This window comes from Oncorhynchus mykiss, chromosome 20 (genome assembly GCF_057628025.1).
Source record: "Oncorhynchus mykiss isolate SJ-2025 chromosome 20, ASM5762802v1, whole genome shotgun sequence".
Classification (NCBI taxonomy): Eukaryota; Metazoa; Chordata; class Actinopteri; order Salmoniformes; family Salmonidae; genus Oncorhynchus; species Oncorhynchus mykiss.
This window is the reverse complement of record NC_143041.1, coordinates 33,759,549-33,784,709: the sequence shown is the minus strand read 5'-3', so window position 1 is coordinate 33,784,709 and position 25,161 is coordinate 33,759,549. Positions and strand designations below refer to the sequence as shown.

Genomic DNA, 25,161 nt, shown 5'->3' with positions numbered 1-25,161 from the left:
AGGTATCAAATATTGCACAAGCCAGTTGGCAAAGCTCTTAGAGACTAACCGAAGAACCCTCACAGCTGTAATCGCTGCCAAAGGTGTTTCTAACATGTATTGACTCATGGGGGGTGAATACTTACAATATCTAATCAAGTTATAATTTTTCTCAACTTTTTAAGAAATGTAAGGATTTTTCCTCCCGATTTTCATTTGAGTATTTTGTGTAGATCATTGACAAAAAAAATTACACCTAATTTATTTTATTCCCTCTTTGTAACACAATGAAATGTGAATATAAAGGTGAATAAAAAGGTGAATACTTATATAGCCACTGTCTGTGGCTGCTTCTGATGGATCATGACTACCAATGACATGTTGTCATGCTATCCTTAAGCTAGCCATATATAAACAAAGTTAACGTTAGTTAAATTACCTATGATCTCAATTTGCCTGTGATCATAAGGTCATATGTTCGGTTACCATCCTGACACATCATCAGCCAAGAGTAATAGTATATTATTAGGAGACCAAGATGGCAGACAGTACTCATAGGAACTCTAAATATGGAACTAATAACAGCACTGACTGTCATTCACACTTTGATTGCTGACCTCGCCTGAGGATGACATCACCCTGTGGAGAAAGTACTTCATTTATATGCCTTAGGGGATGTCATCACCCTTCATGGGCTTCAAAATAATGGTAGAGAGCCCCCCTGACATGTTGTACAGTATGATATAGATCAAAGTTCAAACACACATCGCTTAGGGTACATGGCGCAAGGCCATCAGTGACAGCTGACGGTCAGTACGGGCCTGGCGAGGCAAAGACGCTTCCAAGATGATGTCGCCCGTAAGATGATAGTTTCACCCTATCGCTCACCAGCCCAGAGCCAGTTATGACACGTCTCAGTGCCTATTGTGTGACATCGATGACATATGCCAGCTGATGTAGGCAAACAGCTGAAAGAGTACTCTCCGCTTACAAGGATGTACTATCACTACTGGGACCTTCTGGGGCCATCTGGGGCCATCTCCAATGCCTTCATAAGTCAAGCCACTCGTAGGGAGACAGACACAGTGACAGAAATTACTTTTCTCTGAGGTAGACTAGATGAGTCTGTAATGTAGATGTTGCACAAATCTAATCCTAAAGTCCCTTTCTCACCTTGACTCCTCCTCAGCTTTAAGCCACCACAAGCAGGTGTGTGTGTGTGACTGTGTGTGTTTATATGCAAGAGACAGACAGGTGTGTCTCTGAAATAGATGGGTGACGTAAGGCTCTGAGAGGCAGAGCCGGGGTACAACATGTCGACATGGTAATGGTAGTGTGTGTGGGTTTGGGTAGGACTTGGGTATGTTGAGTGTGAGAAAAGATGAATGTGTGTTCATCTATGTCTATGACTCTAGTCACCCAAGTCATAGACTGTTTTCTCTGCTACCACACGGCAAGCAGTACCAGGGTGCCAAGTCTAGGACCAAAAGGCTCCTTAACAGCTTCTACCCCCAAGCCATAAGGCTGCTGAACAATTAATCAAATGGCCACCAGACTATTTACATTGATCCCACCCCTCCATTTGTTTTGATAAACTGCTGCTACTCGCTGTTTATTATCTATGCATAGTCACGTCACCCCTACCTACATGTACAAATTACCTCAAGTAACCTGTACCCCCGCACACTGACTCGGTACCGGCACCGACTGTATACAGCCTCGTTATTGTGTTACTTTTTATTATTTTTTACTTTAATTTATTTGGTAAATATTTTCTTAACACTTCTTGAACTGCACTGTTGGTTAAGGGCTTGTAAGTAAGCATTTCATGGTAAGGTCTACACTTGTTGTATTCGAGCCTATGACGAATAAAGTTTGATTTGATTTGTCTAGAGTGCGTGTTGTACATACACATACTGTATGTACAGACATGTGAGTCTATGTGGCTGTATGTTCCTGTGAGGAGGGGCTAGTGCATAAGGCCTGAGTATGGATATCTTTGGCTCGGACGTCTGACGCCTGGCATGAGGTCATTTTCTTGGTTGATGTGGGACTGGGAGGTTGGTTTATTTACGACCTTCCTTAACCCTTCAATTTATCTGCATCTACAACCCTCAGATTTAGCTTCAGAGTGAAGTGTTTCACCATTTTATTTTCAAGTCACCTAGGGCTACAAGTAGAACAGAACTAGATTTGACATAAACAGTTGTATTCATGAGTTTTATTGACAAATGTCAATAAAAAAGGTCTGCCAAAGCAAAATACAGAAAAAAATGAATTTATATGAATGTGTAAGTACAGAAATGTTTTCTCTGTGGGAAATTATTATTATTATCCAACTAGTCAGTGACAACTCTATGGAGTTTGGAGTTTGTGACAGCAACTTTGTGTGAATGTATTACAGCATTATAGACCCTGTGTCCTTGGATTTCCTATGATCTTCTATGAAGAATAGAATATTTTCTAAAGACTTTTGCGTGACTTGTGAATGTCATAGAGCAAAACATGTTAAATGTGTAGAACCATGTAAACACGTGCACAATCTCAGCAAGTATGCATGTGTCTGTCTGGTGCATGTATTTGTATCTTGTGCACATGCTTCAGGTGATAGAAATGTGAATGCACTACCAGGGCATTGAAAAGTTGATGTAATTATACTTTCCTGTGGATATATTGTCTCACATTCCTACCGCCAAAAGGACCAACTGCAACCAGTATGTTAAAATATCATTTTATTCAACATTATGGCTTTTAGAGATGGTGAGAGGAAACTTTCCTGATTCAAACGTTCATTTCCACCCGACGTAGAATTCTATGTAATTCACTGTTGGGTTTCCAGGCAAGTGTATTGAAGGCATATAAAGCTCAGCATCTACAGATCCTACGGAAAACTGTCTCAATTCAGAAGGACAAAGATACCGGTAACGCAAGATCCAGCACCATCATTGGCCAACAGCACATAAAAAACTATTTTCCCAGATCAGAGGGAAGCCAGCCACCACAAGCAAGGTTAATTTACTCAAATGGCATAATATACTGTCAATAAATATTACACTTATCCCAATTATATAAGCTAGCTACTGCTCTCTGCTGGACAAAAATGGGAAAAGAACACTAACATGTTGTTAGAGCTATGTAGTCATTAGAACAACTTAAATGTCCTCAGTTATTTACAATGTCCTCAGTTACGTTGCAAAACCTTTACTAAAATACTCTATACAAATCAAACGTCAAGCTTTTAATTGACAGAAATGTACATCAACAAGACTGTTCCCGTAAAATGCAAACATCATTCCATACTCACTGCATTAAAAAACAAAACTCAGAAGTAGACTTGATTCAAGTGTAGACAGGAATGTAGTTGCATATCAGTGTCCTCTTCATTCTCAAATTTGTGAATTATTTTTCTGGGTGTTAAAAGCAATTGCAAATACACTATATGTACAAAAGTATGTGGACACTATTTCAGGCACACCCATTGCTGACAGGTGTATGAAATCAAGCACACAGCCATGCAAACTCCATAGACAAACATTGGCCTAACTGAAGAGCTCAGTGACATTCAGCGTGGCACCATCATAGGATGTCACCTTTCCAACAAGTCTGTTAATGATCTTTTTGCCCTGGTCAACTGTAAGCACTGTTATTGTGAAGTGGAAACATCAACACAGCGGTAGGGCACACGAACTCACAGAAAGGGACCACCAAGTGCTACAGTTGAGTAATTTAGCAGGTCCATACAATTTCATACTTTTTTCTCATACTCGTTCCCCATGGGAATCGAACCCACAACTCTGGTGTTGCAAGCACCATGCTCTACCAACTGAGCCACGTGGGACCTGAGTGCTGAACTGCATAAAAGTGTTCTGTCCTCAGTTGCAACACTCACTACATGCCTCTGGAGGCAATGTCAGCGCAACGTGAGCACAAGAACTGTTCGTCTGGAGCAAAATTAAAAGGGTTTCTTTGGCTGAGCAGCCGCAGACAAGCCTAAGATCGCCATTCACAATGCCAAGCGTCAGCTGGAGTGGTGTAAAGGACTCTGGAGCAGTGGAAACGCGTTCTCTGGCAGTCCGATGGACAAATCTGGGTTTAGCGGATGCCAGGAGAACGCTATCTGCCCCAATGTATAGTGCCAGCTTTAAAGTTTGGTGGATGAGGAATAATGGTCTGACGCAGTTTTTCATGGTTCGAGCTGGGCCCTTTAGTTCCAATGAAGGGAAATCTTAACTCAACAGCAGTGGTTCTCAAACTTTTTATAGTCCCGTACCCTTTTAAACATTCAACCTCCAGCTGCGTACCCCTCTAGCACCAGGGTCAGTACACTCTCAAATATTGTTTTTTGCCGTCATTGTAAGCCTGCCACACACACACACTATACGATACATTTATTTAACATAAGAATGAGTTGTGGGAAGTGACAAAGGGCTCTTATAGCACCAGGGCACAAATAATAATATAATAATAATAAATAAATAACTTTGCTCTTTATTTAACCATCTTACATATAAAACCTTATTTGTTAATCGAAAAATGTGAGTAACTCACCACAGGTTAATGAGAAGGGTGTGCTTGAAAGGATTCACATACATGTAACTCTACAATGTTGGGTTGAATTGGAGAGAGTCTCAGTCTTAAATCATTTTCAACACACAGTCTGTGCCTGTATTTAGTTTTCATGCTAGTGAGGGCCGAGAATCCACTATCACATAGGTACATGGTTGCAAAGGGCATCAGTGTCTTAACAGACGATTTGCCAAGGCAGGACACTCTGAACGCAGTCCAATCCAGAAATCTGGGAGTGGCTTCTGATTGAATTACATTTTCACAGAACCGCTTGTTGCAATTTCGATGAGGCTCTCTTGTTCAGATATCGGTAAGTGGACTGGAGGCAGGGCATGAAAGGGATAACGAATCAAGTTGTTTGTGTCATCCGTTTCAGGAAAGTACCTGGGCATCCAACTCACTCAGGTGCTTCGCTATATCACATTTGACATTGTCTGTAATCTTGAGTTCATTTGCACAAAAACAATCATACAATGATGGAAAGACCTGTGTGTTGTCCTTGTTTACGCAGACAGAGAAGAGCTCCAACTTCTTAATCATAGCCTCAATTTTGTCACACACATTGAATATAGTTGCGGAGAGTCCCTGTAATCCTAGATTCAGATCATTCCGGTGAGAAAAAAACTCACCCAGATAGACCAGTCGTGTGAGAAACTTGTCATCGTACAAGTGGTCAGACATCTCTCAATTCAAAAAGTGTCAATACTTTGCTCCTTGATAACCAGCGCACTTCTAAGTATGTTGTAAAAACGTTACATGGTCGCTGCCCATATCATTGCATCGTGCAGAAAATACACGAGAGTTCAGGGGCCTTAACCATTTTCACATTAGTGTTCAAAACGTCATTCAAGCGGTCAGGCATTCCCTTGGCAGCAAGAGCCTCTCAGTGGATGCTGCAGTGTACCCAAGTGGTGTCGGGAGCAACTGCTTGCACGCACGTTACCACTCCACTATATCTCCCTGTCATGGCTTTTGCGCCATCAGTACAGATAACAATATGAGCAGCAGCTACTGTTTGGCTACATATGGACTGTTAGTGGAATTCCCACGAGAGAGTAACGGTTGATGTGATTGGATGTTAATTATTTGACTAGGACACATGTATTTGACATTGTGTTGTTATTTCGCTGAACACTAGATTATTTAATTTAATTTTTGGCAGTGGAACGAGGCAACTCAGGCGAGAAAAACACCTCACCCAAATGTATAGCCCCGTTGGAAAATGTAAATAGACTGTTTGAAAATGTGAATAATTATTCTATATTTTTTAAAGATAAAAAACATGCATACCCCAGTTTTGGAATACCTGCTCTACAGCATTCTAGACGATTCTGTGCTTCCAACTCTGTGGCAACAGTTTGGGGAAGGCCCTTTCCTGTTTCCACATGACAATGCCCCCTTGCACAAAGCAAGGTCCATACAGAAATGGTTTGTCGAGATCGGTGTGGAAGATCTTAACTGGTCTGCACAGAGCCCTGACCTCAAACCCATCGAACACCTTTGGGATGAATTGGAACGCCGACAGTGAGCCAGGCCTAATCGCCCAACATCAGTGCCCCACCTCACTAATGCTCTTGTGGCTGAATGGAAAAAAGTTCCTGCAGCAATGTTCCAACATCTACTGGAAAACCTTCCCAGAATAGGGGAGGCTGTTAATGTAGCAAACTGGGGACCAACTCCATATTAATGTCCATGATTTTGGAATGAGATGTTTGAAGAGCAGGTGTCCACATATTTTTGGTCATGTAGTATATTAGTGCTTGGAACATTTGGTAACAGGTGGAGTACTCGAACATATCCTTCTTGCCTCAGCCATGAGGGCTGTGAACTTCAAGAACTCTACCTGTTACAACATGATCGCATTACATATTGAGACAAACATACAAATATATTTAGTGGCTTTCCCCACATTACTGTAATACCTTCATTGACAAATAAAATCTGCCATGAAGAAATGGTCTTCACAGATGATGGGGAGTGTGGAATGTATAGACTTTTCAGGATGACACTGAGTTTCATAGATGAGAAAATGTAATACTGAATACAATTATATTTCAAGTCATCATCATTCACGACACTGCATGTAAATTTAGAACAATGAGAATGACAGCAAGAGCACAGCAGATATGGGACCATGCTAATATAGGCCATTTGAGTCATGTGAAATTGGGGATTACATAATAAATTACTTATATCACAAAATGTATTATGTTCAAACAGTTCACTGTTTATGTTTACTATTGTAGTGATAAAGTAAATTTAGCACTAACTGATTCGACGTGAATCTGGACGGGAAAATCATCATGCATCAGACATAAAACCATATTTAGCGATATAATTTACTTCAGAGCCAGCTCCTACTTCTTAGGAACGACTTCTACTTCTACTTCTCAGGAACGACAGTTCTGATAACGGGTACATAAAAATATGCTCTGTATGCGTTCTAACTAATTACAATGGGAACCTTTAACAAACAATGATTTCGTAGTTTTAATGTTTATAAACATCGGAAAGAACCACTTTAACAGTAATAAAGTACAAAAGTAGTAGGTTCCATAGTCACGTCGTAATCCGTTGTCCAATCAGAAACGAGAGAAAGCGTTTGTGACTTCAATTCCGATTTACAGCAAAGTTGGAAAAAGATAACCCATCAAATACATGTGTTTGGGGGAATTTAACATTATGTGAAATTTGGAGATAGTAATGTCGCTTAAATATCTCAATAATCATTGCACTCCACTAACGTCAGCTGAAACGCTTCACACCATAACACATCATCATAGATCTCCTATCATCTCTCTCGCCACCAGGTGACAGTAGTTCTACGTATTGGTTTTCCCTCTGACACAAAATATTGATAAACAAGTTTCATGATTGATTAGCTATTTATTTCACACGTTTGTAATGTAACAACCTCTAGCCCCAGCATTACATTCCAAGTTGAAATAAGCCTACGTCGAGCCAAGGGTGACCACATGTCCCTGATAGTGCAGGAGAGTACCACATTTTGTCCCTTTATCCCGCAACCAAATAATCAAGCCCGGCATTTCATCAACAAATGTAAGGCCCGCGAATTTAGAAATTAAATGTAAACTTGTCCAGTATTGCTGTCAGACATTTTAAAGTCACGTTGGGTTTATGAAAACGTAAGCCAACTGCTGATGTTAAACCCTCCAACAATTGTTGAGAACTGATATTCTTCTGCGCAGCGCACAACGAAATTTAGGCCAATGTCATAGGCCTATCATCAACCAATCATATTTCTCAAATCCTTGAAGGCCTTGATTCCATATACACTTGGAGAGCCCGGTTAGGCCTAACTACTTACAAATACAGTAAGTATTTCAACGATGGCTCTCCATGCTCATTAGTTTCTCATTCAACATATTTTCTGAAACGTCACTCAATCCCGTTTTAAACGTCTCATTTCCTAACTGTTTAACATTCACTGAGACCAACCAGAAATGTTGTCATTAGTCGAATATTCCCAGAACTCTGATGATGTGGTCTCTCGTTTCTGTGTCACTACATTTTTCGCAGGCAAAAGAGTAGGATAGGTGTGCTTCAAATGCTCCTTCGGGCTGCAGGGGTGCAGTGCTGCAGAAGCGACGTGCTCCGCCACTTCGCACAATGGTGCTTGTTTGGTAAAGTTAGATAAAAGCTGAATCAATGTCTTGGAAGTTTACATAATGATTCATTAGCATTCTACATAACAGTACCAAATATAATAGTATAACGTTACTGTTACGCCAAAAATTAGAATTCGGATGGTAGCTGATTAGTAACTGAATAGTAAAAAAAACAATATAAAGCGGCCAAAACTCAATAGCGCACGCCACTATACAGAATCTGCTTTGATTTAAACAAAATACAGGAAGGCTATGTATATTGAACACAAATATATACGCAATATTTATAGTGTTGGTCCTATGTTTGATGAGCTGAAATAAAAGATCACATCATTTTCCAGATGAATAAAAAGTTTATATTTCAAAAATGTTGTGCACAAATTTGTTTACAACCCTGTTAGTGACCATTTCTCCTTTGCCAACATAATTCATCCACCTGACAGATGTGGCATATTAAGAATCTGGTTAAACAGCATGATCATTACACAGGTGCACCTTGTGCTGAGGACAAAAAAAGATCACTCTAAAATGTGCAGTTTTGTCACACAACACAATGCCACAGATGTCTCAAGTGTTGAGGGAGCATGCAATTGGGACGCTGACTGCAGGAATGTCCACCTGAGCTGTTGCCAGAGAAGTGAATGTTAATTTCTCTACCAACATAGTTTTAGAGAATTTGTCAGTACGTCCAACCAGCTTCACAACCGCAGACCATGTGTATGACGTTGTTTGTGCGAGCAGTTTGCCGATGTGCCCCATGGTGGCAGTGGGGTTATGGTATGGGCAGGCATGAGCTACAGACAACGAACACAAGTGCATTTTATCGATGGAAATTTGAATGCCCAAAGATACCGTGACGAGATCTTAAGGCCCATTGTTGTGCCATTCATTCGCCGCTATCACCTCATGTTTCAGCATGATAATGCACAGCCCCATGTTGCAAGGATTTGTACACAATTCCAGGAAGCTGAAAATGTCCCAGTTCTTCCATGGCCTGCATACTCACCAGACATGTCACCCACTGAGCATGTTTGGGATGCTCTGGATTGACGTCTACGACGGCGTGTTCAAGTTCCCGCCAATTACCAGCAACTTCACACAGGAGTGGGGAGTGGGACAACATTCCACAGGCCACAATCAACAGCCTGATCAACTCTATGCAAAGGAGATGTGTCATGCTGCACAAGGCAAATGGTTGGCACACCAGATACTGACTGGTTGCTAGTAAATAGACTTGTGAATTGCGCTGGAACAGCCGTGAATAGGTGTGAATGGTGCATGCACTCTAGGGGTGAGTAGGCTCGTGTGGGTGAATGGTGGTCTGAGCCTATAGCGTCGGTTTACGTACCAAAATCAGGCGTAATGTTTACTTGAATCTTTGGAAAAGCATATTCTCCATTTTCTATTCCCTGATGCTTTACTCATAACAGGTGGGGATATTAATATTTATCTGAATAATTCAATTGATAGATGGCCTCCGGGACAGTCCACTTCTATGAATACAAGTTTAAGGCAGTTTATGGAAAGGTCTGATATTGATATTCGCTTGGTGTAATAAGGCAGGCTCCAGACAATCACGCATAGATTTTTGGCTGGTGTCTAAGTGTTTTGATAAACAGGGTATTTCTGTTAACATCCAAGCCACTCCCCTTACTGATCATAGAGCTTTTCAAATTGACTTTAAACTTTTTATCTCTGATAATGGCCTTGGCAGAGCATCCTACTGGAATCTTAATAGCTCAATATTTAAATATGAGTAGGTCAAGATGGAGATAAACAATTTAATTACACACTTCTGGACAAAGCTACAAATGACAATTAATACAGTAATAACTGAGAGCTTTTTAAATATGAGGTTAGAAAATATTTAAGAAATAATGGGAGAATTCTTGCCAAGACGAGGAGAGCTGAAGAAGAAAGTGTCATTTCAAAGATCACCTCTCTTGTTCAAAAGCCTGTTCAAAGTCTCTCAGAGGAGAACAAATCTGTTCTATTTGAGCTACAACACAAGTTGGATGATATGTATGAACAGAAAGCAGAGGGAGCCTTTGTCAGTGTCTAGAAGAGGGTGAACTAAATTCATCTTATTTTTTCAAGTTAGAAAAATACCACTTTAAAAATAATACAATTCAACAATTAAATATTAATGGTCTCTTCACAGAGGATCCCAAATGAACCTCTATCTTTAGTTGCAACTTCTACAGGAATTGATATATAGTTCTAAGTATTGTGAGGTTTCCTCAACTCTTTTCTTTGACTCTCTGGTGGATGTGAAATCAATTGGGGAGGCTGAGCGGGAACAGTGTGTTGAACCTATTATAGTTGAAGAAAAAATAATAAGTCTGCTGAGTTTTAGAAAACTTTTTCTCAACAGTTAGCCCCATTTCTGTTGGAGGTCTTTTCTGAAAGCTTTGTAAATAATGCCCTACCTCCCAGTTTGACTCAAGGTCTGATTACATGAATACCTAAACCCAAGAAATACTTGCTTTTCCTTGATGATTGGCATCCAATCTGTCTGCGCAATAATGACAACCAAATGATAACCTCTATATTTGCAAAAAGTATTGGACTCAATTATAGAAGAGACCTAATCTGGATTCATGAGGAATAGACATATATCAAATTATATTCGACTGGTGTTAGACCTTATTGACTACTCTGATCTAATCTTCGAATGTGGTTTTATTGTCTTCTTAGACTTTTATAAAGCCTTCAATACAGTGACATGAGTGTCTATTTCTCTCCCTTGAGAAATGTGGTTTTTGAGAATTAATTTGTAGTAATATTAAAACTCTTTATATGAATGGGAACAGTTCCATTAAATTAAAGCATGGCACTTCTCCTAAATTTGATTTGAAAAGAGGAATTACGCAAGGTTGCCCAATTTCACCTTACCACTTCCTGCTTGCAACCCAACTTCTTACAAGTTTTGTTAAATCCAGCGATAGAAAAGGGATCTCTATTGCTGACAGAGATATTATCATAAGTCAGCTTGCAGATGACACCACCCACCTTTTGAAAGATGCTGACCAGATTCCTAGAGCAGTCGATGTGATGAATATTTTTTCAAAAACATCTGGTCTTTGCCTAAACCTTAATAAGTGTGAATTATTTGCTGTTAAAGACTGTGTAATACCCTTTATATGCAATATTCCAGTCAAGGAAAAAGTAACATACCTTGAGATTATCATATCTAAGGATCAATAGGAAAGATGCTCACTAAATTTCATATCTATTATTGAAAAAGACAAAAAGAAGTTGAACCATTGGTTGCAGAGGGATTTATCCTTGAAAGGCGAGTATTGCTTTCTAAAACTGAAGGTATCGACAGACTTACTTATGCAGCCCAGTCCCTCCATCTTGACAACAAAATAGGTAAAGGTGTTGACCAGATGCTTTTCAACTTCATCTGGAAAAATTGTACACATTATATTAGGAAATCGTTATGAACACACATGAATATGGTGGTCTCAATTTTTTTGATTTTCCTACTTTGAATGATACTTTCAAGATAAATTGGGCAAAACATTTCTTAAAGAATCCAACTTCAATTTGGAATTTCATCCCTCATTATATCTTCTCCAATTTGGTGGCTTTAATATTATGTTACTTTGTAACTATAACGTTGATAAGATTCTTACAGAATTATCTGCTTTTTATAGACAAGTATTCTTAGCGTGGTCATTAATATATAAACATCATTTTCCACGCATAAGTATGTAATTTGGAACAATAATGATGTTTTGTAAAAATAAAGAAAAAGTATTTATTTTTTAAGAACTGGTATAATAATCATATCCTGCTGGTGAGTCAACTTTTTAATGCAGAAGGATTGTTACTCAATTATGATATATGTTTTAATCTCTTTACAATATCCCTGTTACACCTAGAGAGTTGCCCATTGTCTTTGATGCTATTACATCTGGAACTCTCATGTTGTTTAGGTGTGTAACCAGACCTCACCTTCTTGACCTACCCTTACTTAATCCAGTTGACTCTCCAATAGGAAAAATGTGTTTCTCCTTGCTCCCTTAGAACAACAGATCCATCCCTGCTTTATTTCAAAGGGACATTGTATCCATTCCTTATGTCACAACTTACTGGAATACATTTGTCAATAATATCTGTTGGAAAAAAGCCTGGTTATTACCACACAAATACCTTGTTAACAAGATCAAAGAGGTATCTTTCAGAATGATCCATGAGTATTACCCTGTAACTCATTACCTGAAGAAACTCAAAAAAGACATTACCATTAGCTGTACGTTTTGTGTTGACCATCCAGGAACAGTTTTGCATTTATTTTGGCATTGTCTACATGTAAAGAAATGATGTAAAGATATTTATAGTTTTATAATTGTTAATATGCTTGATGACTTGAGTTTGTTATGGGAGAATGTGCTACTGGGTTTCCTTAACTATAATAACGCTAAATATTGTTTTTTACCTCATAAATCTAATTGTGCTAATGGAAAATGTAATATTCATGAATGTAAATTCACTAATAACAATAACACTGTTCCGTGTTTTCTAGAAGGAATTTGAGCAGTACATTAAGACCATTATACATTCTTCTACTAAGAAAGCTGATAAAACAATCAATACGTGTGTATCTTTTAAGGTATTTGTATAATCTATAATTTGTTGTACCCCCAACCATATGAAATCATTGTCTCTTTGTATACCTCTTGTATGTATACTGTTTTTTCTGCCATAATATATATATATATATATATATATATATATATATATATATATACACACGCTACCATTCAAACGTTTGGGGTCACTTAGAAATGTCCTTGTTTTTGAAAGAAAAACAACTTTTTGTCCATGAAAATAACATCAGTGTAAAGGTATTCGTCGTCTGAAGAAGAGGAATCATCGGACCAAAGCGCAGCGTGGTAAGTGCTCATTTATTAAAACTGAACACTATAACAAAATAGCAAAGGGAATAACCGAAACAGTCCTGAAAGGTGCAAAACACCAAACAGAAATTACCACCAACAAGGGACCAAACAGCGTGGTAAGGAGGAATGGGCATGGGAGGACATCCTGGACGGCAATCCTACACGTGGGAGGAGATCCTGGCCGGAAAGGATCGCCTGCCATGGGAGCAGGTAGAGGCAGAGAGGCATCGTTATGAGGGAACACGGCTGGCAAGGAAGCCCGAGGGGCACACAGGGAGTGTGGCGGAGTCAGGTTGGAGACCTGAGCCCACTCCCCGTGCTTACCGTGGCGAGCATGGGACTGGTCAGGCCCCGTGCTATGGGGTGATGCGCACTGTGTCAAGGCGGAGCATTCACAGGCCGGTGTACTCTGTGTCAGCGTCCCACATTTGCCAGGTGGAAGTGGGCATCCACCCGGAACGGGTGGTGCCAGCTCTACGCTTGAGACCGCCAGTGCGCCTCCACGGCCCAGTGTATCCGGTGCCTCGGCCAAGGAAGAGGCCTCCTGTATGTCTCCCCAGCCTGGTGAGTTCTGTGCCTGTTCCCAGAACCAGGTCTCCTGTGTTTCTCTCCAACCTGGTGAGTCCTGTGCCTGCGTCCAGTCCGGAGCTTCCAGAGGCGCCCTTCAGTCCGGGGCTTCCAGAGGCGCCCTTCAGTCCGAGGCTTTCAGAGGCGCCCTTCAGTCCGGAGCCCACAACGAGGGTCCTCCGTCTGGGGCCCGCTACGAGGGTCTCCAGTCCGGGGCCCGTTTCGAGGGTCCCCAAGCCAGAGGTGGAGCGGGGTCTACGTCCCGCACCAGAACCGCCACCGCGGATAGATGCCCACCCAGACCCTCCCCTATAGGTTTAGATTTTGCGGCCAGAGTCCACACAAATATTTCTCTATTTTGGTTTGGTCAGGGCGTGAGTTGAGGTGGGCATTTCTATGAGTTGTGTTTCTATGATTTATCTATCTCTATGTTTTGGCCAGGTATCGTTCTCAATCAGGGACAGCTGTCTATCGTTGTCTCTGATTGGGAACCATACTTAGGTGCCTTATTTCCCACCTGTCTTGGTGGGAAGTTAACTTTGTTTGATGGCACAGAGCCTTTAGCTTCACGGTTTGTTTTATATTGTTTGTTTTGTCTGCATAATTTTGATTAATTATAGAAAATGTACGCTCACCACGCTGCACCTTGGTCCTTTCCTTCAAACAGCCGTGACAATCAGATTGATCAGAAATACAGTGTAGACATTGTTAATGTTGTAAATGACAATTGTAGCAGGAAACGGCAGATTTTTTATGGAATATCTACATAGGCGTACAGAGACCCATTATCAGCAACCATCACTCCTGTGTTCCAATGGCACGTTACGTTAGCTAATCTAAGTTCATCATTTTAAATGGCTAATTGATCATTAGAAAACCCTTTTGCAATTATGTTAGCACAGCTGAAAACTGTTTAGAGAAGCAACAAAACTGTCCTTTAGACTAGTTGAGTATCTGGAGCATCTGTGGGTTCGATGACAGGCTCAAAAGGGCCAGAAACAAAGGACTTTCTTCTGAAACTCGTCAGTCTATTCTTGTTCTGAGAAATGAAGGCTATTCCATGTGAGAAATTGCCAAGAAACTTAAGATCTCGTACAACACTGTGTACTACTCCCTTCACAGAACAGCACAAACGGGGTCTAACCAGAATAGAAAGAGTGGGAGGCTCCGGTGCACAACTGAGCAAGAGGACAAGTACATTAGAGTGTCTAGTTTGAGAAACAGACGCCTCAAGTCCTCAACTGGCAGCTTCATTAAATAGTAACCGTAAAACACCAGTCTCAACTTCAACAGTGAAGAGAATACTCCGGGATGCTGGCCTTCTAGGCAGAGTTCCTCTGTCCGGTGTCTGTGTTCTTTTGCCCATCTTAATCTTCTCTTTTTATTGGCCAGTCTGAGATATGGCTTTTTCTTTGCAACTCTGCATAGAAGGCCAGCATCCCGGAGTCGCCTCTTCCCTGTTGACATTGTGTAACGGTTTTCTTCCTGGGAAGGAGAGGAGGACCAAAATGCAGCGTGGTTATTTATAAACATCTTTAATGAAAGATGAAAACGTGAACACTATACAAAATAAGAAAACGTGGGGGAAAAACAAAACAGTCCTAACTGGTGCAAAACACAGAGACAGGAACAATCACCCACACGATACCTAAAGCATATGGCTGCCTAAATATGGTTCCCAATCAGAGACAACGATAAACACCTGCCTCTGATTGAGAACCACTCCAGGCAACCATAGACTTACCTAGAACACTCAACTGAACACAACCCCATAGACTACAAAACCCCTAGACAAAACAAGACACATAAATCACCCAATATTGATTTCATGTGCATGCTGTAACCTACAGACTAGTAACATAATTAAACTCAAAATATGCCATTGATTGATTTAGAAAATACACTTTATTAGTACTGGTTTCCTAGGACTTGCCAAAAACAAATTAATAATAGGCCACCTAATATCTCTGTAATACTAGTCTATCTTTCCATTATTCTTAAAGGGGAAAAGGCATCAGAATGTGGTCCTGTGTGTCTCAGTTGGTAAAGCATGGCACTTGCTACGCAAAGTGTCGGGGGTTGGATTCCCGCTGGGGTCACCCATACATATAATGTATGCAGGCATTACTGTAAGTCACTTTGGATAAAAGTATCTGCTAAATAGTATAAACTCATGCAGTGATTCACTTATACCACCAGATGGGATACAGTAGACATCAGAAAATGGTGCTGCTCTAAGAGAGGGATTGTGACACTGACGCTGTAGTCAGTTTGTGATTCTTAATGAAGGCAGGTTAAATGTTCACAGTGGGTTCTATATACACACCCAACCGGAAGAGGATCTGTCTGTGTGCAAAGAAGTGAATCATGGTGGAAAACAGTCTAGACACTGTCACTGTGAACAAGCACTCTATGCAACACCGCATCCTGCTAAATTACATTGTTTCAGACACTAACGTTTCTGTCTTTCTTCAGTCCTCTGCAGAATAGTAAGGGAAAAAGTTTGATAATAACAAACATTTGTTAAAATATGCCAGAAAATCATTCAGATAGTAAGATTTGTCTGAATAAAACACATACTTAATCACACACACACACACACACACAAAGACAATTATAGACGCAGACAGACAAGTGTGTACAGTCTGTCTGTGAGTTAAGTGTTAGGAGGTAAGGAGTTGAGAAGGTTCTCATGAGAAAGCTCAGTCCTTGTGATACCAACCCGGAAGCTGTGGTTTCGCTGCAGTTGGGTGCTCTCTTGTATGCGCTCTGAGTGCCTTGTCAGCCCCCACAGGAAACCTTCAAACCCTGGGTTGAACAGGTCGTCAAAGGGTTAGGTAGCCAACTGGCTGGGTCACAAGGTTACTCAAAAGACAGATATTCAAGACAAATAACTCATAGATGTAGCTGAAACCATTGTTTGAGACATTGTCCCAAAATGCATTATTTTGAGATGTAATATATATAATAATCTATGCCAGTTAGCAGACGCTTTTATCTAAACCAATTTACAGTCTTGTGTGCATAAATGTTTTACATTTGAGTGGTCTTGGGAATCAGACCCACTATCCGGACGTTGCAAGAGCCATGCTCTACCAACTGTACTGCAGACTACCAGATGTGATGGTCAGATCGATTTGCGAGATTGATCGATCTGTCTGAATTCAGCTGCATGTCTGTTATTGCCTGGAGATTAGATATATAATGAGATTAGACTGATGAGAATGACAGCCTCTCTATTTTCTTCCACCTTTAAATCGGCGGCATGTCAAATTCTGCATAATGTTGTGATCTGTTCTCACGAACAGTCTATGTCTGACTCAAATCAGCAAGAAAGTTTTCACTTTAATCTGTTTATGACTAGACTATTGAAGAAGAGTGTTGCTTTTTTGTTGTTGACAAACCTACAGAGGGGGGAAGGTTTATTTTATGATTTTCAAACTCATGGTAGAGATGGCATCTTATGAATCAATGATAGCAAAATTACGGGAACACTTTTTTTAAATGTATGCCCAAGATATGGGAACACTTTTTGAATTATATAAGGGACGTGCAGGTGAGAAGCTAGAGCATAAATTAATATATATAAATATACAAATATATATGTAATGGGTGTGGTTTTTTGCGTAATTATTTTAATTTTATTTTTATTTACTGTTTAATATTCCAACCACTGATATATGGTTGAAAGGTGCTGTCTTGTTTGCTGTCTTGTTGAGTGTTGTGTTTTTGTTGTTATTAGTGTTATGTAATATCATGTTGATGAATGAATAAAAAACTTTATTGACATGAAAATATATATAGAGAGAGAAAGCAGCTCAGCGAGATGATATGTCCTGCCCAAGGTGCTGTATATCCCTATCTAAGGGACTTCTTCTATGTGATTTTCTTTCTTGAAAAATAATGATACAAAGAAGCAACCTCTGCAGCTCCCCCTAAAAAAAACTAACATCAACAACCCCAGAACAAACTACAAATCCTTTACTCTAGGAGTAAAGATACATCTTGGGTAGAGACTGCAATTGTTTATGGATGGAAACTGCAGACAGTTTAACATGTGTCTGAAATAGAAGATTTTACGAGTGATATCTGCTCTATCCCACACTCTTCACTCCTAACATTGTAACACAAAAGTTAGAGAGAAAACCCAGGAGAGGCAACCTTTTTATCTATCTATTAACACATCCTGAAAATGATTCCTGCCTGACACATTATTTGAATGAATTAGTTTATTTTTCATTTGTACTGTAAAGGATATCCTGTCTCCTTGAGTTGTATTTATGTTTCTATATTGACAGAATATAAAATCACTTGCTGTCTATTTTTTGTTTCTTTGTGAAATTCGAATCGATTGGATGGGTACTTCTCTTCAAGACCATGAGATATTTTTCTTCTTTGAATAAAACTGCTTTCTCTCGCTCTTATATCCTTTGACATTTTGTTTGCTACTCTCTGACAAACAGAGGCCTAAACGCTCTTTGCAGGACCCTTTTCTGGGGGATTTTTCAGACCTTTCTGTTTTCCACACGGGTTAGTCTTATCTTTTATTGTTAGTTGTGTGTAACTAACGAGGAGTTTATATGATGGCATACATAAATGTGGAAACAATGAAAAGAATTTGAAGGATCTGAATGGCTACATATTAATTATTGGCAATAATCCACTGCAGCTATCATGAGAAAGAGGGGTTTTGTTTACAGTGAGATAGAAGCTGCCCTGGGATCTGGCTATCAGAATACCATTCTGCCCTGGGATTAGAGTCTAACACAAACAAACTGCCTTTGGATCAGACCGTCAGACCATCAGGCAACTGCCCTGGGATTAGGCAGAGTCCCACAGGAAAGTCAGGGGTCAACACATAAGATTGAAAACAGATCCTTTACAGTCCTCTTTTTGATTTAGCCAGTGTTCTGAATAAGACTGAACATACAGTACAAGCTGGCTGTTCAGTCACAGTCATAATTCAGCTATTTTGTCCACTTCACTTTCAGTGGTACTGTGTGGCTCAATTGGGAGCGCATGTTGCTTGCAATGTCAGGGTTATGGGTTCAATTCCGCATGGACCCATATGTGAAATGTTTGTACACATGACTGTAAATTGCTTTGCATAAAAGTGTCTGCTAAATGGCATATATTATATTAGTGAACAAATAGTCCAGAATAGAAGAGGAGAGGAGTGATAGGAAATAGAGAGGAGCATTGGAATATGAGGAGCAGGTAGATTCTCCTCAGCCTTGTGCCTTCCCTGTGTTCTAGCAGTGCTGAGGGACTTGTGACATCACAGGGGTTAACAACCTTCATGTCTTTGCTCCCACCATGTCATCCATGCCCCTTAACGACATTGTTCAATCCATATTGGATTACTGCCGCTAGGCTTGCATAGAATCAACTGCAGTGATGGAACATTACCCCCCCCCCCATTAGAGACCCGACTGGCATTGGGTTGGCCACATTAGCTGGGACATTGAACACTCTTTCCCAGGACAGTGTGCCCTCTGATGGGTTGGGAGGAATCATTATGCCGGCCGCTCCACTGCCCTCCCCAACAGAATCAGTGGCTGGGCAGCGACATGGCACCCTGTTTTAGCTAGCACCACAGTGGAACTCACACCGTCAAGAGTTAATCTCCTGGTTAATTTGACAGGGTTCAGGAGTGTCTAGTGGAGATGCACTATTAATACAAAAGTATGTGGACACCCCTTCAAATTAGTGGAACCGGCTATTTAAGCCACACCCATTGCTGACAGATGTATAAAATCGAGCACACAGCCATGCAATCTCAATAGACAAACATTGGCAGTAGAATGGCCTTACTAAAGAGCTCATTAACTTTCAATGTGGCACCGTTATAGGATACCACCTTTCCAACAAGTCAGTTTGTCAAATTTCTGCCCTGCTAGAGCTGCTCCGGTCAACTGTGAGTGCCGTTATTGTGAAGTGGAAACGTCTAGGAGCAACAACGGCTCAGCCACGAAGTAGTAGGCCACACAAGCTCACAGAATGAGTGCTTTAGTGCGTAGCCCTTAAAAATCGTCTGTCCTCAGTCGCAACACTCACTACCAAGTTCCAAACTACCACTGGAAGCAACATCAGCACAAGGACGGTTCGTCGGGAGATTCATGAAATAGGTTTCCATTGCTGAGCAGCAGTACACAAGGCTAAGATCACCATGCACAATGCCAAGCGTCGGCCGGAGAGGCGTAAAGCTAGCCACCATTGGACTCTGGAGCAGTGGAAACACTTTATCTGGAGTGATGAATCTTGCTTCACCATCTGGCAGTCCGACAGACAAATCTGGGTTTGAAGGATGCCAGGAGAACACATAATGCCAACTGTAAAGTTTGGTGGGGGAGCAATGATGGTTTGGGGCTGTTTTTCATGGTTCGGACTAGACCCCTTAGTTCCAGTGAAGGGAAATCAATGATACAAGGACATGCTAACTTTTTATAGTCCCGTACCCTTTTAAACATTCATCCTCCAGCTGCGTACTCCCTCTAGCACCAGGGTCAGCGCACTCTCAAATGTTGTTTTTTGCTGTTATTGTAAGCCTGCCACACATACACTATACGACACATTTATTAAACATAAGAATGAGTGAGTTTTTTTCACAACCTGGCTCTCGGGAAGTGACAAAGAGCTCTTATAGGACCAGGGCACAAATAATGATGTAATAATAATATTTTTGCTCTTGATTTAGCCATCTTACATATTATACCTTATTTGTTCATCGAAAATTGTGAATAACTCCCCACAGGTTAATGAGAAGGGTGTGCTTGAAAGGATGCACATAACTCTGCAATCTTGGGTTGTATTGTTACTGATGCATTGTGAAATGGTGTTGTTTGATGATGGAATTGTCTGTATAGTTTTTGGGGGCCTTTTACCCCAGCATTGTCCCAGCCATTTCAACGTCAGCAGGAAGAATTAGGTCCTCCACAATAGTATGGGGCTTGCCTGTCCTAGCCACTTGGTAGCTCACCACATAAGACGCCTCTAGCCCCTTCTTATTAATGGTATCTGTTGCTTCTATACATGTCTTACTACTCGAAAGTTGTCTTAATTCTCACTCTAAAAACTCATAGCTTATTTTTCAAATTGGCATGTTTTGTTTCTAAATGTCTGGGTCAGAGTGAAGGTTTCATTGAGTTGTGAGATAGTACTTTTGCACATACTGTATAACACACTGTGGCTGAGGAAAGGCACTACTCCCAATATAAGTGAACCCCAAATCAATGTAGTTCTCATCATATTTGCACCTCTTCGATGGTCCAACATCCCTGTCTGTTGTTCGGTGCTTTCCCGTGTGAGGGGGCAGTAGCTCTTCGGCTGCATCAAACTTAAAACTGTCAGTGTTTTTGCTAGCAGGGCTAACAACAAATGTAGAATTACTAATGCTAGCATTGGATGTGCTCGTGGAAGCAGAAAAACTTGTGTCGTCAACAGGTGCAGGTGTAGTACTGCTGGTAGTAACCATTAATCAATTTTCGAGCAAACGGAATGAGCAGAAGCTACGTTTGGCTACATACGGACTGTTAGTGGAATTCCCACAAGAGAGCAACGGTTAATGTGATTGGACATTAAATATTTGACTAGGCTACCTGTATTTGACATTGGGTTGTTATTTTGCTGAACACTAGATGGTTTAATTACATTTTTTGGCAGTGAAACAAGGCTACTCAGGCAATAAAAAAACACACCCAAATGTATAGTCCTGTTTTAAAATCTAAATGGACTGTTTGAAAATGTGAACAAAATATTTTGGAATACCTATTTCAAATGTCAATCACATTTTTATTTAGCGCACCCCTGACGGTTTTGGGCCTACCCCTGGGGGTACCCAGTTTTGGAATACCTGCTCTACAGCATTCTAGACAATTCTGTGCTTCCAACTCTGTGGCAACAGTTTGGGGAAGGCCCTTTCCTGTTTCAGCATGACAATGCCCCCTTGCACAAAGCAAGGTCCATACAGAAATGGTTTGTCAAGATCGGTGTGGAAAAACTTGACTGGCCTGCACAGAGCCCTAACTTCAACCCCATCGGACATCTTTGGGAGGATTTGGAACGCCGACTGAGCCGGGCCTAATCGCCCAACATCAGTGCCCAACCTCACTAAAGCTTTTTTGGCAGAATGGAATTAAGTTCCCGCAGCAATGTTCCAACATCTAGTGGAAAGCCTTCCCAGAAGAGTGGAGACTGTTATAGCAGGTGCCCACATACTTTTGGTCATGTAGTATGTATAGCCATGCTCATGTCACTGTTTATTCAAATGTCATGTTGTGTAGGTAGGCTACAGACTTGGATATGACTGAAAGTACATTACAGGTTCATAGTTAAAGGGACAATCTGTAGTTCAAACAAAAAAGCGGGAACCCTGCCACTGATTTGATAAACAGCTGTGCGATGGGGCTGGATACATTTTACAACTCTCAAATTCATAGACATAGCTATGGATGCAAGGACTTACCATCCATGATATAAAAATTATAGTTTCAACAAGGTTGTTTACACTTACATTGTTTACAAACAATGGAGTAAAAACAACTCATATTTTGGGTTCTGATTGGGTATGACAGTCGAACTAAGCTCAACTGAGGCATTTATACATTATATTCTTCAATAATCAATGGGTATACATAATATCAGTCCTTAAATATATGCAGAAATCGCAGATTGATGTTTTTTTTAGGGCGGGGGCTCCAGTATTTGATAAAGACATCTTTATCCAGTCTTTGTGTCTATATCGCCTGCGGTAATGCTTTTATTTTACAGCCCAGTTTAAGGTGGTAATTTCTAAGTAAGTACTTTGTTAATACCAGGCTTTAAAATAAAGGGTTACCTAGCCTGCTTTATTCCTCTATGCCTCAGCTTCTTATCCTTAGTCAGCAGGTTCCTTCTCACACCTAGCATTCCTCTCTCCCCTACACAATGGGTTCTCTGATAGCTCAACTCAATTTGAGACAGGCTCAGGATGGGGTAGCGTGCAGCATCATCCAGAACCAGATGCCTTCGTTCAGGGATGTTAATAGTTGTCTGGGAAGTAGAGAGAGAACAGTGGAATGGTCAGAGCTTATTTTTAAAAATGATTTAACCTTTATTTAACTAGGCAAGTCAGATAAGAACAAATTCTTATTTTAAAATGACAGCCTACCCCGGCCAAACTCTCCCCTAACTCAGACAATTTTGCACCGCCCTATGGGACACCTGATCACGGCCTGGTTGTGATACAGCGCTGAACCAGGGTCTGTAGTGACATCTCTAGCACTGAGAAGCAGTGCCTTAAACCGCTGCGCCACTCGGGAGTTTAACTCAGCATGCTGTAAAATCCAGATATCAGTTTGTTTAGTCTAATTAATGGGACCACCCACATTAGTGCTTCCTGGGTCATGTTCAGGAGGCTACGTTGCAGCGAAATGTTTTGCAACAGAAACCAAAAATCTGTGTTCTTATTGGATATATTCAGGTACTATTTCAAATGAGGTAGTATTTTAGCACCACACTAAAATGTGTTCTCCCTTCTTAGCATGACCCAGGAAAGAGTATCTTTCCACGATGTTACAACAGATATCATCATCATGATCATCATTGTTCAGCTGCAGAACGGTCAACCACAAGCTTCAATAGATACAACTGAGACAAAAGTTGCCCTTCATTTAGCTGACAAGACTATTTTTGGGGATCGTAACTCATAGCTGTCTGTGCAATTGCTGACACAGCCTCTGTTAAATTGTCCTTATGAACTGTCCTTACCCTCGGTGGGAACAGACCACCCTAGCCCAGAAAAAGCATGCCAGTGCCATTTAAAAAAATATATAATCGTAAACATTTTGGCAGAGGAAGGCGGGGAGCTCTACTCAGACAATCTCAGTCTTGTGCAGGGACTATTAAAGTAATTATCCATGAGGCAGTGTCTATGATTGGAGCCCTGTTTTCCCCTAAATGGCACACAGACTGATCTAACACAGTGTTTTCAATGTGAGTTAAGATACAGCCGATGGTAATGATGAGGGGCCGGCAATAAATATATTTTTTTCTGAAGCAAAGAAATCCAAACTCATTATAATGAATGACAAATGAACACAGAGGCCTGGTGCAGTCTGGCTACTACTGATTATTACAACTATCCAGAGAAAGCCAGGAGAAAGGAAATCTGACTGACTAATGACTGCACTATGTACACACACTTAATTATAGGTCACCGTGCTCAGATGACTGAATTAGGGGCACCATGCTTTTGTTAATGTTTTACAGCCTTTTAGTTGAAAGGTTGTTGGGTACACCTTTTTTAAAGGATACTTAACAAAGGTGTTCAAGCATGTTTGTTTTTTTTACAGATATTGTACTGGAAGTGTCAGCCTTTGTGGAAGATTGGTTCTGAGAGTAAAAAATAAAGCAACATAGACTTTGGGAGTCCTTTGAAAGGGTTTCTGCCCACATGAATTGTTTGATACCACTCCTGCCTAAATACTCCTCTGGAAACACGAATCCGGAGGAAGTTGATGAGCTTGAATCGTCGGTTCCTCCCATTTTACCTCCCTCTGTTTTCTTTTTCCTTAAAAGAAAGGACAAGAACTGTTTGAGTCTACTGAAACAAAGGATAAATTGTTGTAGCTGGAGAAGAATGGAAGTCTGGACAAAGTTTTGTTTCCAATCTGTTTCATAAGGGAAGGAAGAGGCACACAAAGAGTTGGGCTGTGTTTGGGTTGAGGTGCTCCAGAAGGACCAGCTTGGGCTTGCTGTAAGAGCTTGCAACAGTGGCATCAATGTGTAGGACAGCTACAATAATACCCCAGGGGGAAACTGGGAAGGAAGAATAGGCTTTTCATCGCTAAACTGTTTTGGTTTGTTTTATATCATTTTTTTTAGATAATTACCCCTCCAATGTTTTCCTTTCCTGCCTGTGTTTGGTTCCAGGATAAATACAAACTATGAAGTGGCTTGTTCTCATCAAACTGTTTTGGCCCATTTCCTAAATTGTACGCCTGGCTATGTCATCCTGAATTACTCTACACAACCCAAAGTTGTCTTTTCCAGAAGTTTTATTTCCGGTTCTGAACGAAGCTGAAAATGTGTTTTTTCCGGATGCTGAAAATACCGTACGTAGTTTTTTGTCATTGTTTCTACAGATGAATTTCAATCACATATTAATGAACTTATATATATATATATACATGTCATTGAAGGAAACACTATTCCACTTAATTATTTTTAAATTCCAATCAAAATAGAAAAATGATACCAACTGAAGATTGCAGTGTTGAACATTTATTATAGTTCTCATCTGTCACATGCACTTATGTTAGCTTTTACAGAAGCTTTAAACTGTCAGTGATCATGTTCACTGTTTTCTGACAACAGGAAGACCAATAGAAGCTTCAACTACAATAACATTCTAAGTAATGGTTACATATAACATTTTCTTGCTTAGACTGTGATAGGTAGTTGCTTATTTACCTTAGTCGTAGCAGTAGTTGTTTTGGATATTTGAGTCAGCTAAATGACCAAAATGTAAA

General features: G+C 40.5%; 1 long non-coding RNA gene across 1 annotated transcript in view; it reads right to left on the bottom strand.

Annotated features, from left to right (window-relative positions):
- The window catches only part of LOC149974574 (uncharacterized), a 423,285-nt gene that overhangs the window by 45,334 nt on the left and 352,790 nt on the right, over positions 1 to 25,161 (bottom strand). The gene's annotated exons all lie outside the window — the stretch shown is intronic.